This window comes from Sciurus carolinensis, chromosome 4 (genome assembly GCF_902686445.1).
Source record: "Sciurus carolinensis chromosome 4, mSciCar1.2, whole genome shotgun sequence".
Lineage (NCBI taxonomy): Eukaryota > Metazoa > Chordata > Mammalia > Rodentia > Sciuridae > Sciurus > Sciurus carolinensis.
Window position 1 is genome coordinate 5,517,872 of NC_062216.1, and position 15,960 is coordinate 5,533,831.

Consider the following 15,960-nt stretch of genomic DNA (forward strand, 5'->3'; position numbering starts at 1 on the left):
CAGTGGGGCTGGGGACACAGGAGGGTGGATGGGAGGGTGTCACAGTGGGGCTGGGAGACAGGAGGGTGGATGGGAGGGTGTCAGAGTGGGGCTGGGAGACAGGAGGGTGGATGGGAGGGTGTCACAGTGGGGCTGGGGACATAGGAAGGTGGACGGGAGGGTGTCACAGTGGGGCTGGGAGACAGGAGGGTGGATCGGAGGGTGTCACAGTGGGGCTGGGAGACAGGAGGGTGGATGGGAGGGTGTCACAGTGGGGCTGGGAGACAGGAGGGTGGATGGGAGGGTGTCACAGTGGGGCTGGGACACAGGAGGGTGGATGGGAGGGTGTCACAGTGGGGCTGGGGACATAGGAAGGTGGATGGGAGGGTGTCACAGTGGGGCTGGGGACATAGGAAGGTGGACGGGAGGGTGTCACAGTGGGGCTGGGAGACAGGAGGGTGGATGGGAGGGTGTCACAGTGGGGCTGAGGACACAGGAAGGTGGACGGGAGGGTGTCACAGTGGGGCTGGGGACATAGGAGGGTGGACGGGAGGGTGTCACAGTGGGGCTGGGGACACAGGAGGGTGGATGGGAGGGTGTCACAGTGGGGCTGGGGACATAGGAAGGTGGACGGGAGGGTGTCACAGTGGGGCTGGGGACACAGGAGGGTGGATGGGAGGGTGTCACAGTGGGGCTGGGGACATAGGAGGGTGGACGGGAGGGTGTCACAGTGGGGCTGGGGACACAGAAGGGTGGATGGGAGGGTGTCACAGTGGGGCTGGGGACACAGAAAGGTGGATGGGAGGGTGTCACAGTGGGGCTGGGAGACAGGAGGGTGGATGGGAGGGTGTCACAGTGGGGCTGGGGAGACAGGAGGGTGGACGGGAGGGTGTCACAGTGGGGCTGGGGAGACAGGAGGGTGGATGGGAGGGTGTCACAGTGGGGCTGGGAGACAGGAGGGTGGATGGGAGGGTGTCACAGTGGGGCTGGGAGACAGGAGGGTGGATGGGAGGGTGTCACAGTGGGGCTGGGGACATAGGAAGGTGGACGGGAGGGTGTCACAGTGGGGCTGGGGACACAGGAGGGTGGATGGGAGGGTGTCACAGTGGGGCTGGGGACATAGGAAGGTGGATGGGAGGGTGTCACAGTGGGGCTGGGGACACAGAAAGGTGGATGGGAGGGTGTCACAGTGGGGCTGGGGACATAGGAAGGTGGACGGGAGGGTGTCACAGTGGGGCTGGGGACACAGGAGGGTGGATGGGAGGGTGTCACAGTGGGGCTGGGGACATAGGAAGGTGGATGGGAGGGTGTCACAGTGGGGCTGGGGACACAGAAAGGTGGATGGGAGGGTGTCACAGTGGGGCTGGGGACATAGGAAGGTGGACGGGAGGGTGTCACAGTGGGGCTGGGAGACAGGAGGGTGGATGGGAGGGTGTCACAGTGGGGCTGGGAGACAGGAGGGTGGATGGGAGGGTGTCACAGTGGGGCTGGGGACATAGGAAGGTGGACGGGAGGGTGTCACAGTGGGGCTGGGGACACAGGAGGGTGGATGGGAGGGTGTCACAGTGGGGCTGGGGACATAGGAAGGTGGATGGGAGGGTGTCACAGTGGGGCTGGGGACACAGAAAGGTGGATGGGAGGGTGTCACAGTGGGGCTGGGAGACAGGAGGGTGGATGGGAGGGTGTCACAGTGGGGCTGGGAGACAGGAGGGTGGATGGGAGGGTGTCACAGTGGGGCTGGGGACATAGGAGGGTGGACCGGAGGGTGTCACAGTGGGGCTGGGAGACAGGAGGGTGGATGGGAGGGTGTCACAGTGGGGCTGGGAGACAGGAGGGTGGATAGGAGGGTGTCACAGTGGGGCTGGGAGACAGGAGGGTGGATGGGAGGGTGTCACAGTGGGGCTGGGAGACAGGAGGGTGGATGGGAGGGTGTCACAGTGGGGCTGGGGACATAGGAAGGTGGACGGGAGGGTGTCACAGTGGGGCTGGGAGACATAGGAAGGTGGACGGGAGGGTGTCACAGTGGGGCTGGGAGACAGGAGGGTGGATGGGAGGGTGTCACAGTGGGGCTGGGAGACAGGAGGGTGGATGGGAGGGTGTCACAGTGGGGCTGGGAGACAGGAGGGTGGATGGGAGGGTGTCACAGTGGGGCTGGGAGACAGGAGGGTGGATGGGAGGGTGTCACAGTGGGGCTGGGAGACAGGAGGGTGGATGGGAGGGTGTCACAGTGGGGCTGGGGACATAGGAGGGTGGACCGGAGGGTGTCACAGTGGGGCTGGGAGACAGGAGGGTGGATGGGAGGGTGTCACAGTGGGGCTGGGAGACAGGAGGGTGGATAGGAGGGTGTCACAGTGGGGCTGGGAGACAGGAGGGTGGATGGGAGGGTGTCACAGTGGGGCTGGGAGACAGGAGGGTGGATGGGAGGGTGTCACAGTGGGGCTGGGGACATAGGAAGGTGGACGGGAGGGTGTCACAGTGGGGCTGGGAGACATAGGAAGGTGGACGGGAGGGTGTCACAGTGGGGCTGGGAGACAGGAGGGTGGATGGGAGGGTGTCACAGTGGGGCTGGGAGACAGGAGGGTGGATGGGAGGGTGTCACAGTGGGGCTGGGAGACAGGAGGGTGGATGGGAGGGTGTCACAGTGGGGCTGGGAGACAGGAGGGTGGATGGGAGGGTGTCACAGTGGGGCTGGGGACATAGGAAGGTGGACGGGAGGGTGTCACAGTGGGCCTGGGAGACATAGGAAGGTGGATGGGGAGGGTGTCACAGTGGGGCTGGGGACATAGGAAGGTAGACGGGAGGGTGTCACAGTGGGGCTGGGAGACAGGAGGGTGGATGGGAGGGTGTCACAGTGGGGCTGGGGACATAGGAAGGTAGATGGGAGGGTGTCACAGTGGGGCTGGGAGACAGGAGGGTGGACGGGAGGGTGTCACAGTGGGGCTGGGGAGACAGGAGGGTGGACGGGAGGGTGTCACAGTGGGGTTGGGAGACAGGAGGGTGGATGGGAGGGTGTCACAGTGGGGCTGGGAGACAGGAGGGTGGATGGGAGGGTGTCATAGTGGGGCTGGGGAGACAGGAGGGTGGACGGGAGGGTGTCACAGTGGGGCTGGGAGACAGGAGGGTGGATGGGAGGGTGTCACCGTGGGGCTGAGTGGGGGAGGTGTGCTACCTAGAGACACCTGGGCTTTTGCCTTCCAAGCCGCGGTCTCCTCCTCCCTCTCGTTTCCTGCCTCCTGAGGCGTGTCAGAGACCCCTCTGCCTCTGAGTCCCTCTTAGCTCCTTTGCCTGCTCTCCACCAGGGGCCGCATCTTCCAGGGCTTTCTTGACAAAGCGCCTCCCGGGGGTGAGGCCTGCCACCTTGCTGATCCTGTTCCTCCCTGAGTCTCCCCTCCAGGCCTGGGACTCCATCTCATTGATGTCACCTTGTCCTCTTCACAGGAATCCCCACCTCTGGGTTCTCTTCCCTCTCGTAGCTTCAACCCCACAGTTTATCCCCATGTCTGCTCTCCTGAACTGTCTCAGAGTTTCACTTTGCTTCATTCAGTAGGAGGCCTCTCTCTGGGGCTGTCTGAGGAGAAAGGACACAGCAGGGGCCCCGCAGGCCATCTAGCCAGTCTGATATAAACCCGGGATTCTTTCTGCACTTTCTGCTGGTCTCTGCTAGCTGCTGCTTCTTGTGGAAGTGCCACCTGTGTTTGAGGACGTATAGCCTTAAAATGTGTCCTCATGCCTGCTAACACAAGCTAGAAAGAGACCCAAACTCTTTTTATTTCCCCAGCTTTATGTTTGAAAAATGTTAAACCAACAGAGAAGCTGAAGACGCATAGGAGGAGCAGCCATGCCTCTTTACCTGGACACACACCACTGCCCTGCCTTGCCCTGCATTTTCATGATCTCTTGAATGTAAACTGTTCATAAGTCTCATGGGTGCTGACTGGAACCTTCTTTACATAATCCCTGATGTAATGATGATCCAGTAACATTCCCTAATACACAATCCAACATTCAGGCTTCCCCAAGTGTTCCAACACATCTTTTGCCTCTTGTCTTTTAAAAGAACCTACAGGGCTGGGTGCTGTGGCACATGCCTGTAATCCCAGTGGTTTGGGAGACTGAGGCAGGAGGGAGGTTGAGACAAGTTTAAGGCTAGCTCCAGCAAGTTAGCAAGGCCCTGAGCAACTCAGTGAGACCCTGTCTCAAATTAAAAATAAAAAGGACTGGGGATGTGACTCAGTGGTTTAGTGCCCCTGGGTTCAATCCCAGTCCAAAAAAAAAAAGCCCTAGGATGTAGTCAAAGCCTAAACAAGCCTTTTCCGGCTGCCTCCAGAGCAGTACCTCTCACTTCCTTTTCAAAAGGGACTGAGGCCTCTTTCCTTGTAGACTATCTGACCATCAGGATTTGTCTGAGCATTGCATCATGAGCAGGCCCAGGTTCAATCTTCTCGACAAGAGCACAACATAAACAGGTGACATCTTTCCCGGCTGATCCCATAGCAAGGGACACGTACAGCAGCCCAGCCCATTGCTAGTAAGGATAGGTTTGAACACCTGGTTGCATAAGAGACAGTCCTCGCCTAAAGCACTAATTGCTAAGTATAAGTTAAAGCTGATCTACTTTTGACTTCTTAATAAAGAAGCACTAAAGATATTCGGGTCTGCTGGTAAGCATGTCCTCTGCTACATCAAAAATTATCCTCTGAGGAAAAATGACTTATAAAAGTTGCAAAAATCACGTGCTTCCTCATTTTCACTAGAAATTAAAGTGGCTGAAAGTTGAAAGTTGTAATTAATAAATGTGACTAAAACCATTGGAAATAAGGATGAAAGAACGCAATTGCATGTGAACAATGTACAAAGAAAGTAGTACGTGTTATTTAAAAAGGAAGTATGCCCACCAGGTGAATGTCTTCATTAAGGAAAGAGGGATTCTGTCTTAGAATGAGATTGCTGACTATTCTGAAAACCGAAAAGAGTACAACAGAAGTAACAGAAACGGTAAGCCGCAGAAGGTCTGTGGAAAGAAACTGTATGTGGCTAGCTCCTGGGATTGGATGTACTCATCCGACATTTAAAAAAAAATGAGCTCCATAATGTACTCACCCAAAGCTAACATTCATTCTTCTTTCTCTTGGAAGGACAAAGCTTTCTTGGCTTATTGGTCTTTTCTTACTAAGAGGTTATATACAAGATGTTTTGCCTCGTCTGTTACATAATCTGCCTAGAATAAAAGTCTTTGTTTTCTCTTCTTATAAAAAGAGAAATGTTAAACTAATCAAGACTATTTGACAGAAATAGCCCTGCCCGCACCGGACCACTGCCTGGCCGGTGTCCTGGGAGATGTTGGGGCCTCTGCTGCGGCTCTGGCGAGTGATTCTCAAGTCTCACCCCTCTTCTGCGGCCTGTGGTCTGTGTCTGCAGTTAGTGCATTTCCTTAAGCCTGTTGTAGTATACCTGGGCACGGTGGTGCACACCTGTCATCCCAGAGACTTGGGAGGCAGAGGCAGAAGAATTGCAAATTCGAGGCCAGTCTCAGCAACTTAGCAAGGCCCTAAGTAACTTAGCAAGGCCTGTCTCAAAATAAAAAATAAAAAGGGCTGGGGATGTAGCTCTGTGATAAAGCATCCCTGAGTTCAATTCCTGATACAAGAACAACAAAGAAGAGTTTATCGTAGTTGATACACAAAAGATGTCTTGGAAATATGGGTTTCAGCATCACCACTGATACGGTCCAGGAAGACAGGGTGACTTGTGTGGGTCTGTGCCATCTGCCACGTATAACTGTGAGTGAGTTGCTTTTGCAGATGAATTCTCCTCACTTGCTGTGATAATGGTCTTGCTGTGAAGAGTTTTTGATTAAAACATGTCTGTACGCTCAGTAACTGATACCCAATCCACGCAGTTATTTGGCCAGTTACTCTGGCTGCAGCATGGCCAACAGGCCTGGGTACTAAAAGGAGGTTAAGACCCTCATCCTATGCTGGCGTTGGGGTGGTGGGCAGGGGATGAAAGCAGATGGCACTCATGCTGCTTATAAGTGATTTGACAAAGGCAAATATAAAAATGTAAATTACTTTGGAACAGCATATCCCATCACCTTAAATATAAGAGTATATCATTTAATTTTCCCCCCAATAACTAAGGCAAGTTCATTAAAACTTAAATATATCTGAGAATCGTATAGAGCTGGGAAAATTATTTTGTATTAAAGTATATCAAAATAATGAAGCAGTGATTCTAGATGCTTCAAAACCATCATTAAAGATAATAACTGGAGCACAGAGCCCTCTTTTTTAGAGTCTCTATCAAATTGATCATCATTTGCTCATCTGTATGAGGAAAATAAATAGAAAGTCTGGAAAGAATGAATAGAAAGGAATTATGACAATTTTTAGCTTTCTGTATTCCAGTTGATGAGTCTAGAAATCAGTTCCCATTGACGTTTTCTTTTTCTTTTGCTGGGGGGTACCAGGGATTGAATTCATGGACACTCACCCACTGAGCCACATCCCTAGCCCTATTTTGTATTCTATTTAGAGACAGGGTCTCACTGAGTTGCTTAGTGCCTTGCTGTTGCTGAAGCTGGCTTTGAACTTGCGATCCTCCGGCCTCGGCCTCCCAAGCCACTGGGAATACAGGCGTCCGCCGCTGCACCAGGCCCCATCTACATTTTTATTGGCACCTTAGACTTGTAATTCAATCCTTAGACAAAAACAGACACAAAAATCCTTGATAGCAGTTTTTCCAGGGAAATGAAGTTACAATCTATTTGACATCGCCCACTGAACTATACTCAGATGATTGTAAACACATTTCACAGGTCTTCATTTCTTCACATTTATTGTTTTATTCGTTCCTTTGCATAACCACAAGCATGTCATAGCTGGGGAACCTGAAGTGCAGACAAGTGGAGGGACTTACACAGATCCCGGGACCGTTAGGGACTGAGCCAGAGGCCTGACTCTCCAGCGTAGCGTGTTAAGTAGAGGAAAACACAGTTTCAACTTTGAACTAAACTTTAATTAGAGCTGCAATACTTACTTGCTGAGTAATTTGGATGCAGGCTCATTCTTTTTAATTGCCTTACACACCCTGGTCCCTCTTAAGATCATTAAAATAATTAACTAAAGCACCTTGGATAAAACACGCCCAAGGTCTTGGCCACCGACAGGCCGTTGAGTCAGCCGAGTGGTGGCGACCACCCGCTGTGAAACCGCTGGGGGTCTGCTAAGTGATGATTTCTGGCAGCTGGCAGGACCTGTGGAGAACCCCCAGGTAGGGGAGGTGTCAACAGTGAACCTGCTCAGAGCGTGACATCCCCCAGGCAGGGCGCATCACACTAGGGTCAACTGGAGCCAACTGGGGGAACAATCAAGAGACTCGGCCTGCGGAAATGAGGAAAGCCAACACCAGACACAAAGGTCAGCTAGTCTGAACTGAAGACTCACAGCATCACCGATTGCCAGCATCCTCCAGGTTCCTGAAAAACAGTCATCCTCAGTTTTGTGATGTGGATTTTGTCAGATAAAGATCAATGAAAAGTGATTTATCCTTCAAAGATGATCAGAGAAACGAATCACCATAAATGAGAGTCAGTGGGAAGGACATGAGATTTAGATTTCATCAGACCAGAAAAGCTTAGAAATTTAAGAGTACTAAATAGAAAGTGATTATGTATGAAATGCTTACATTCGTAAAATACAAAATCTCCAAAATAGGTGTTATGGTTTGGATGTGAGGTGTCCCCCAAAAGCTCACACAGGAGACAATGCAGGAAGGTTCAGAGGAGAAATGATCGGGTTGTATGAGTCTTAACCAAATGTGATTCAATCCCCTGATGGGATTAACTGAGTGGTAACTGAAGAGGTGGGTGTGGTAGAGGAGATTGGAATCGGGGCATGACTTTGGGTATGTATTTTGTACCTGGAGAGTGAGACACTCTCTCCCTCTCTCCTTATTTCCCTCCCTGCCTTCCTGATGATGTGAGCTGCTTCCCTCTGCCACACTCTTCCACCATGATGTTCTGCCTCACCTGGAGACCTGAGGAACGGAGTCTGCCTTCTATGGATGAGGACCTCTGAAATTATGAGCCCTCAAATAAACCTTTCCTCCTCTATAATTGTGCTGCAGATCATTTAGTCACAGCAGCAAAAAAGCTGACTAACACAATGGGAAATCCTCAAGAAGGGATGAAAATGATCAGAAATATGTGAACAAATACAAATGACAGATGCAACTGTGAATCGGAAGTTCAGCTGCCAGTTAGAAACAAGTGGGTTCCACACTGCCAGAGAGAACTGCCTGGCGGGGCTGAAGAAGCTCTGCAAATCCAAGCAAAGAAAGGAAAAGATGGAAAGTATGAGAGAGAAGAAATGAGAAGACCGAACGCAGGAAACAGAAGCAAGGAATAAGAAGGCCTAATGCAGACAGGCAGGGAGGCAGGAACCCACAGGGATGGGAAGGACCGTGCGCCCAGAGGAGAACAACCGAGCTCTCCTGGAAAAGGAGGAGCACTCAGATGTAGCCCCTGGGGTCAGCAGGGTCCCGAGGGAGGAGGGCACATGTCTCAGAGGCGACCCTGGTCTGAGAGTGGCTCGAGTTCTTGCTATTCAGACCCTGGTCTGAGAGTGGCTCGAGTGCTTGGCCCGGCAAGACATCAGTCAGAGGCCAGCACTGAGGTGTCTCAGTCTTGGGTGGCGTCATTGACGTGGACCTCAAAGCAGCTGTCAGAATGCTTCAGGAAGGAACTAGGACCACATTCGAGATAACTGAGAGACAGGAAATCTCCGCAAAGCATGCCATACTCCAAGTGAGGTTGTTAGGTGAGCACAAAAACTAAAACAACAGCAAGAATAGGCCTCACTGGGGTATTGTGGGCCTTCACTAGGGTGACAGCCCTTGGAGCTTCGGCTGGCTTTGTTTTCATTTTTGTGTGTCCCCCGCCCCCAAATGCTTTCTAATTTCCCTTTTCTTTTCTCCGTCTTTGACCCACCGGCTGTTGAAGAGTGTGCCGTTGCACTTCCACGTGTGTGCATCTTCCCTTTCTCCTACCTTCTGTTATTGATGTCTGGTTTCATTCCATATGGTCAGAGAAGATAGTGGTTCTGAGTTCAGTCTTTCTGACCTTGTTAAGACTTGTTTAGTGACTGGACAGGGGATCTGTCCTGGAGCCGCTCATGCTGGAGAGGATTGTGAATCTTGCTGTCATTTGCTGGAATGTTCTGTCTGTCAGGTGCGTTTGAACTGCAGTGTTGGTTTGTGGACTTTCTGTTCAGACGAGCTGTCCGCCGTTTACAGGGGGCGTTCCGTTGCCTTTTCATTATCGTGTTGCTGCCCGTTTCTCCCTTTGGTTCTGTCAACGTTTACTGTCGAGACTTAGATGCTCTGTTGTTGGTGCATCTGCAAACCTTCGAACCTGCCCAGTGAAGCCTCCATTTTGTCACTGGATAAAGGCCTTCTTGCCTCTCGCGACAGTTGTTGACTTAGAGTCTAACTTGTCTGATACAGGTTCAGTCACGCTTGCTGTGTTTGGTTCCCATTTGAAAGGAGTACCTCTTTCCAACAGCAAGAATAGGCGTCACTGGGGTATTGTGGGCCTTCACTAAGGTGACAGCCCTTGGAGCTTCGGCTGGCTTTGTTTTCATTTTTGTGTGTCCCCCGCCCCCAAATGCTTTCTAATTTCCCTTTTCCTTCCTAATTTCCTTGGGTTCAGCAATGCACGTCCTAAGTCTGAAGTGGGTTTCTCATAGACGCAGAAATCGGGTATTGTCATTTATCCATTGAACCAGTCTGCGTCTTGACTGAGCTTAATCCATTTACTTTTCAAATACTCAATAGGGAAGACTTACTATCGCTAGTTGTTTTCTGTCTTGTAGTTCTCTGGTCCTTTCTCTTTCTCTCTTGTCTTGATTCATGTCCTTGAAGTGGCAAGTTTTCATTGAACTTTCTTTTGTGTATCTTCTATAGGTGTTATTTTTGTGGCTCTGATGAGGCTAACAAAACAGAATAATTATTTTAAACTGACAACAAACTTGCAATGTGTGTAACTCTGCAATTTTCTTTCCCTATATGACACTTGCTGCTACTGATGTTACAATTTATATATTGGTATATTTTGTGCCCTTTAAGTGCTTGGATGTCATTATTTTTAATACTTTTTTCCTTTAGCTTTCATGTGAGAATTAAAACTGATTTATGAACCACTATAAAGGTCTTACAGAATTCTGCACTTTTCTACGTACTTTCCTGTACCCGTGAGTTTGCACTTTCTTGTACCCGTGAGTTTGTACTTTTGTAGACTTTCTTGTCACTGTTGGTTTCTTTCCGTCTCAGCTGGATGGACTCTCACTAGCATATCTTGTAAGGCAGCTCAGGGGCTGATGAAATCTCTCAGCTTTTGCATACTGGGAAAATCTTTAGCTCTACCTCATTTTTAAAGAAGCATTTTCTTGGTTGACAGTGCAAAACTGAGTCTTTACCCTGAGCAGAACAAGAAAGAAAGATATTCAAAGATGTTTTGAAATAGTAGTTCTCTAACCTTTTAGTCTTGAGACTTTTTATTCTTTTGAAAAACCGTCATGGGCTCTAAATAGTTTTAACTGATGAGGGTAATAGCTGTTAATGCTTATCATAATTGAAAACAAATGTCAAAAATATTTATATTATTCAAAATAATAATGAACCTATTATAGTTTTAGATAAAAGTTGTTTTATGAAAAACAGCTGCATTTTAAAAGAGTAATAATTGTTGAGAAGGTGGTGCTTTCATTTTTGTAAGCTCCCTTGGTTGCTGGCTTATTGACAGAGAGCTGGATTCATTTTTTTTCTTTTTCTTTTTTTTTTTTTTAAATTTCCATCCACTTTATTAAAAGACTTTAAATAACAAGTTATATTTTCTTTTTGTTTCCCTGAGTTTACTCTTAGTTGACTAAAGTATATATATTCATTTTAAGGCTTAAGAAAAGACAGAAATAAAAGATAAAAATCAATGCTTCCTTATCTAACATTGTTATGAATTTTATTTTGATGTTATTAAATGTACACATCCTTGAGCAAAACTGAGATGGTATTCATATATATGAATTTTGTATCCATTAGAAAACACTTATTATTTTTATGTATTTTCTTGTTTTGTTTTTATTTTTATTTGATCTTATTAGTTATACATAACAATAGAATTATTTTGACACATTATACAAGTATGGAGTATACTCATTCTTCTGGTTGTATATGATGTGGAGTTACATTGGTTGTGTAATCATGTACGCACATAGGATAGTAATGTCCAGTTCATTCTCTTATCTTTCCTATTCCCATTCCCCCACACCCACTTCATTCTCCTTTGTCTAATCCTAAGTACTTCTATTCTTCCTTACCTCCCCCGTATTGTGAGTTAGCATCCACATATCAGAGAAAACATTTGGCCTTTGATTTTGGGGGATTGTCTTATTTCAATTAGCATGATAATCTCTAGTTCTATTTCCCAGCAAACACCATAATTTCATTCTTCTTTATGGCTACTATTCCACTGTGTATATATGCCACATTTTCTTTATTCATTCATTTGTTGAAGGACACCTAGGTTGGTTCCGTAGTTTAGCTATTGTGCATTGAGCTGCTGTAAACATTGATGTGGCTGTGTTACTGTAGTAAGCTGATTTTAAGTCCTTTGGGTAAATACTGAGGAGTGGGATAAAGTGGGTTGAATGGTTGTTCCATTCCAAGTTTTCCAAGGAATCTCCATCCTGCTGTCCATAGTGATTGTACCAATTTGCAGTCCCACCAGCAATGTACGAGTGTAACTTTTTCCCACATCCTTGCCAACATTTGTTGCTTTTATTCTTGATAATTACCATTCTGACTGGAGTGAGATAGAATCTCAGCGACTTAATTTGAATTTCTCTAATTGCTAGGGATGTTGAACATTTTTTCATGTATTTGTTGACCAATCATTTTTCTTCTCCGAAGTGTCTGTTCAGTTCCTTTGCCCAGTTATTGATTGGATTTTTTGGTTTATTTTGGTAAGTTTTTTGAGTTTGTATGTCCTGGAGATTAATGAGAACTGGATTCTTATACTTGACTTTGTGTCTAATCTGCTACAAATCCACATTTTCTTTTGCCTCTGGAAAACTCAGTTGTACACGTGTGAGATAGAGTATAAGAGGAAAATTCCATCTTAGTGTTATTATTGAAAGAGTTTTGACTTAATGACCCCTAACAGAACCTGGAGAACCCTCCATGGCCTCAGACCATACTTGAGAATCATGGTGCTGTATGAGAGATCATCCTGGAAGAAAGTGGTGGCAAGCTAAAGAAAACCAAGACAGAAATACCCACAACCCACAGGTGAGACCAAATAAGTTGAGTGTGCAAATTGGTAGCAATGCCGTTCATATGATGATGGGAATGATAATTTCCGTGACTAAAAAGAGTGCTAAATATAAAGCAGGAAAGTGTTGTTAGGAGGCAGTGATCCTCAGGTCCCTCTTGACTAGGGAGGAGGAGGCTAATGTGTTAAATTCAGAAACTCAAGTTCTTTTGGTGGAATTTCAAGCACAACCTCTAAAAAAATATAAATTCAAAACCAGGAGAGGGAGGAAATGGGATAAGAATGCAAGAAAGAAACCAGACCTCCATTTACAAAGGCATGAAAGTTGTTTTTTTTAAGCGTAGAAAAAGGAGGACAATTAACAAGAAGTTAAAAACAAGTCCCTACATGCTAGTAATCACAGTACTTGGAAACAGACAAACCTGGCAATTAAAAGATGGAGATTATCAGACTGCATAAAAAGACTCATTCCATCTATGCACTATTTAAGAGATATACAAAGTTTACGAGCTTGGAAAAGTTGAAAGTAAAGGAATAGACCTAGACACCAGCACTCAAAGAAAGCCAATGTAGTTCGATTTTCTGCTGGCAAAATAGATACCAAAGATTGAAAATCTTATGAAGTTCAAAGAGGGCTAATGCATCATGATAAGCGTCTCAATCAGAAAGCTACAACAGCTTTAAATTTGTGATCATTTAACAAAGTTCCCTCAAAATATTTAAGAAAATAAATATGGCCACAGAAAAAGTGTTACAAATTCACTATTGCAGGGAAGATTTCACACACCCTTACTGGTAATGTGAATTTACATATTTTTTTGCATTTTAGTAGGTATCATATATTACACTTAAATTTGTTTAATCCTTCTGACATTTTATTAATTTCAATAATAAATTCTAGGTTGCTTAATTTTTCAGTTATATAAGTAAATAAGGCACAATTACTCTTTATAAAACATTCAAAATCTAAAAACTGTACAGAATGAAAAGTCATAATCCTTTTTCATGTCCCACTTAGCATATAACATCTCTTTTCTCCAAATGGCTAGTCGTGAAATCCTACCTGATGTATTATGAAAAGAGCCCTCATCCCTTATCCCCAGAGACAGCCAGGACACTTCCTGCCCCTCACCAATGCCAACATTCACAAGGGGCTGTGGATAGTTTCCCTTCTCGGTCTCAAGGATTTCCTGCATCAATGTTCCAAACTGGAGCCTGAACATCATCCTAAATTATGACAGATCGTGACAGGCACTGTTCTTTCTCTTTATAAAAATATTCTTGTTTATTTTGGCATATTTCCCCTGTACTGTGAATTTGAAAATCTGCTAATTAACATCATAGAATTTCTCATTTTAATCCTGAATTTCGGAGTCATCCCTAGTGTGTGGAGAGTTTTCATTAGCCGCTTGTCACTCTTTTTAATTGTACAACAGTTTTCACTTGATCCCATGACAGTTGATCAAGTTGCTCACACAGAAAGACCAGCCAAGGATCTGGCAGAAGTAAGGAACAGGTCTGGAGCCGGGTTTCTGACGGTAGCTTTGATTTCACCATTTGCTAACTTTATCACTTAAGATGAACTTAATGTCTCTGCACTCATTTTCCTCCTAATTCCTCAAGGATGATATACTTAAGAAAGCTAAGGGTAGTTTGCCTCTGGTTGGAAGGAAGGCCACACTAAATCACTCCAATCTACTCTTCATGGTAGGTCCTTCTTTATTACATAAGTGAAAGATGACAAACCATCAGCCATTATCAAGGGACAAGAGGGAAGACAAAAATCTGTTCAGGAACAAAATAGAAAGCCTGAAGTCATACCCCCTTGACCCACCTTCTCCATCCACACTCACCGACCTACAGTTACCACCCAGTTGATCCATACAAGTGGATTAATCCACTGATCAGGTCACAATGTTCACACCCCATCACCTCACCCCTGAACATTCCCACGCTGTTTCACGCATGAGCTTCTGGGGGACCCCTAGTTCCCCAACCACAACAGAAGGCAGCCTGGATCCCCTGGCCAAGGTGGAGTCTCCTCTGAAAAGCTACTTTTCCCTTGCTGTGTTCCCTGTGAAGTTCAAAACTTCATTGGACTGAAAAGGTTTCTTGGGTTCTAAGAAGTTGATTCTGAAGGAATCTCACTACTTGGAAAGTTTCTTGGGAGAGAGGGAAATAATCAGTGTGTCTCTGAGTGCTGGTCCTCTGTCAGTCACCAGATTGGTTCCAGTGGCCTCTGAGCTCTGGTCCTGTGGGTCTGTGCCTACATGCCATTGTGCCTCCTGCCTCAGTCCACGCCCTTGCCTGAAATCCATGGAGTTGCAGACACGTTGTAGCTTACAAGTGTCTTGGGGGAACGTTCATTGCAGTCGTCATAGGCAGAGAAATTGAGACTTGGAACAGCAAAGCCCTTGCCCCACATCCGTCAGCCCACTAGGGGTGTGGCAAGACCTAGTGCCTAGGCTCTCCCCTCTCCAGTTCCACAGCCTGCCACAGAAGCTGGCCCTCAGAAAGCTGTGTGGTGCACATGGCAGAGCATCTTTATTAAGCAAAACTCAGGTGGAGTAGGCGCCGCGCTGAGCGTGCCGGGCTGTGGCCGCTACAGTCGGCAGCAGTGCTTATGCCGGCTTTTGCACTCTGCAACCAGGATGGAGCAGCCGTGGGTCTTCTGGTGTTTGCAGGCTCCGCCCATCTTTTCACACTCGAGGGACTTTTTCCTTTCATACCCTGCAAGCGAAAGGGGTGAAGAAAGGAAGTGAAATCTCGTTCAGCCAAAGCCACTAATGAACCCTGCTGGGCAGGGGTGGGCAAACCGTCCTCAGGGCCTAAAGGAACTGTTGGTTTGGGTACAACCTGGAGCTTAGAGTAGTTTGTATGGTGGAGAACTACTGGAAAGAGTTCAGGGGCATGATATTTGATGCAATTCTGATTTCCGGGTCCCCGATTAGAGCCTAGCAGGAAGACAGCCACGCTTGCTTGCTCACGTGCTGCCTGTGGCTGTGCTCCTTGCTACAGGCAGAGAGGAGCTGCTACCCAGAGCCCGCCTGGCCCTCAGAGCCGCAGGGACCCACTACTGGTCCTTCACAGAGAACGCTCGTGGCCTGCGTCGCCGGCAGCCCCTTTCCTTTTCAGAGGAAGAAACCCTGAATCAGAGAAGGTGCCTGGTGGGACGCCATGGGATTATGACTGTGTGACTTCCTCTCTCATAGAGCTCCCAGGGCGCCTTCCTCCTCCTCAGGGCAAAACCTGACTCGGGCGCCCCCGCAGGGAGCAGTAAGCACGGAGTGTAGGAGGCCTGGGGAGCGCATGGCCACGGGACCCGCCTGCCGTGGTCTCCGCAGCGTGGGTCGTTTCCTGGACCCGGAGGCTCTAAATGCCAAAGCCGTCACACACAACACGCACCGGTCTTCCTGAGCTCCCTGGCACTGGCTGGGAGGAACCGGCTGCGAGATCAAGAAGGTTGAACATACAGCGAAGACAGCAGCAAGAGGGGGAACTCGAACCACACCTGAAGTGGCGAGCCGAGGAGACGGTGGCCCGCACCCTCATACATGCTCTATCTGTGTCATATCCACATGCATCCATAGCTACCTGTGTCTGTCTGTTTATCTATCATCATCATCTGTCAGCAGGAGGCTGTTCAGAACAAGTCC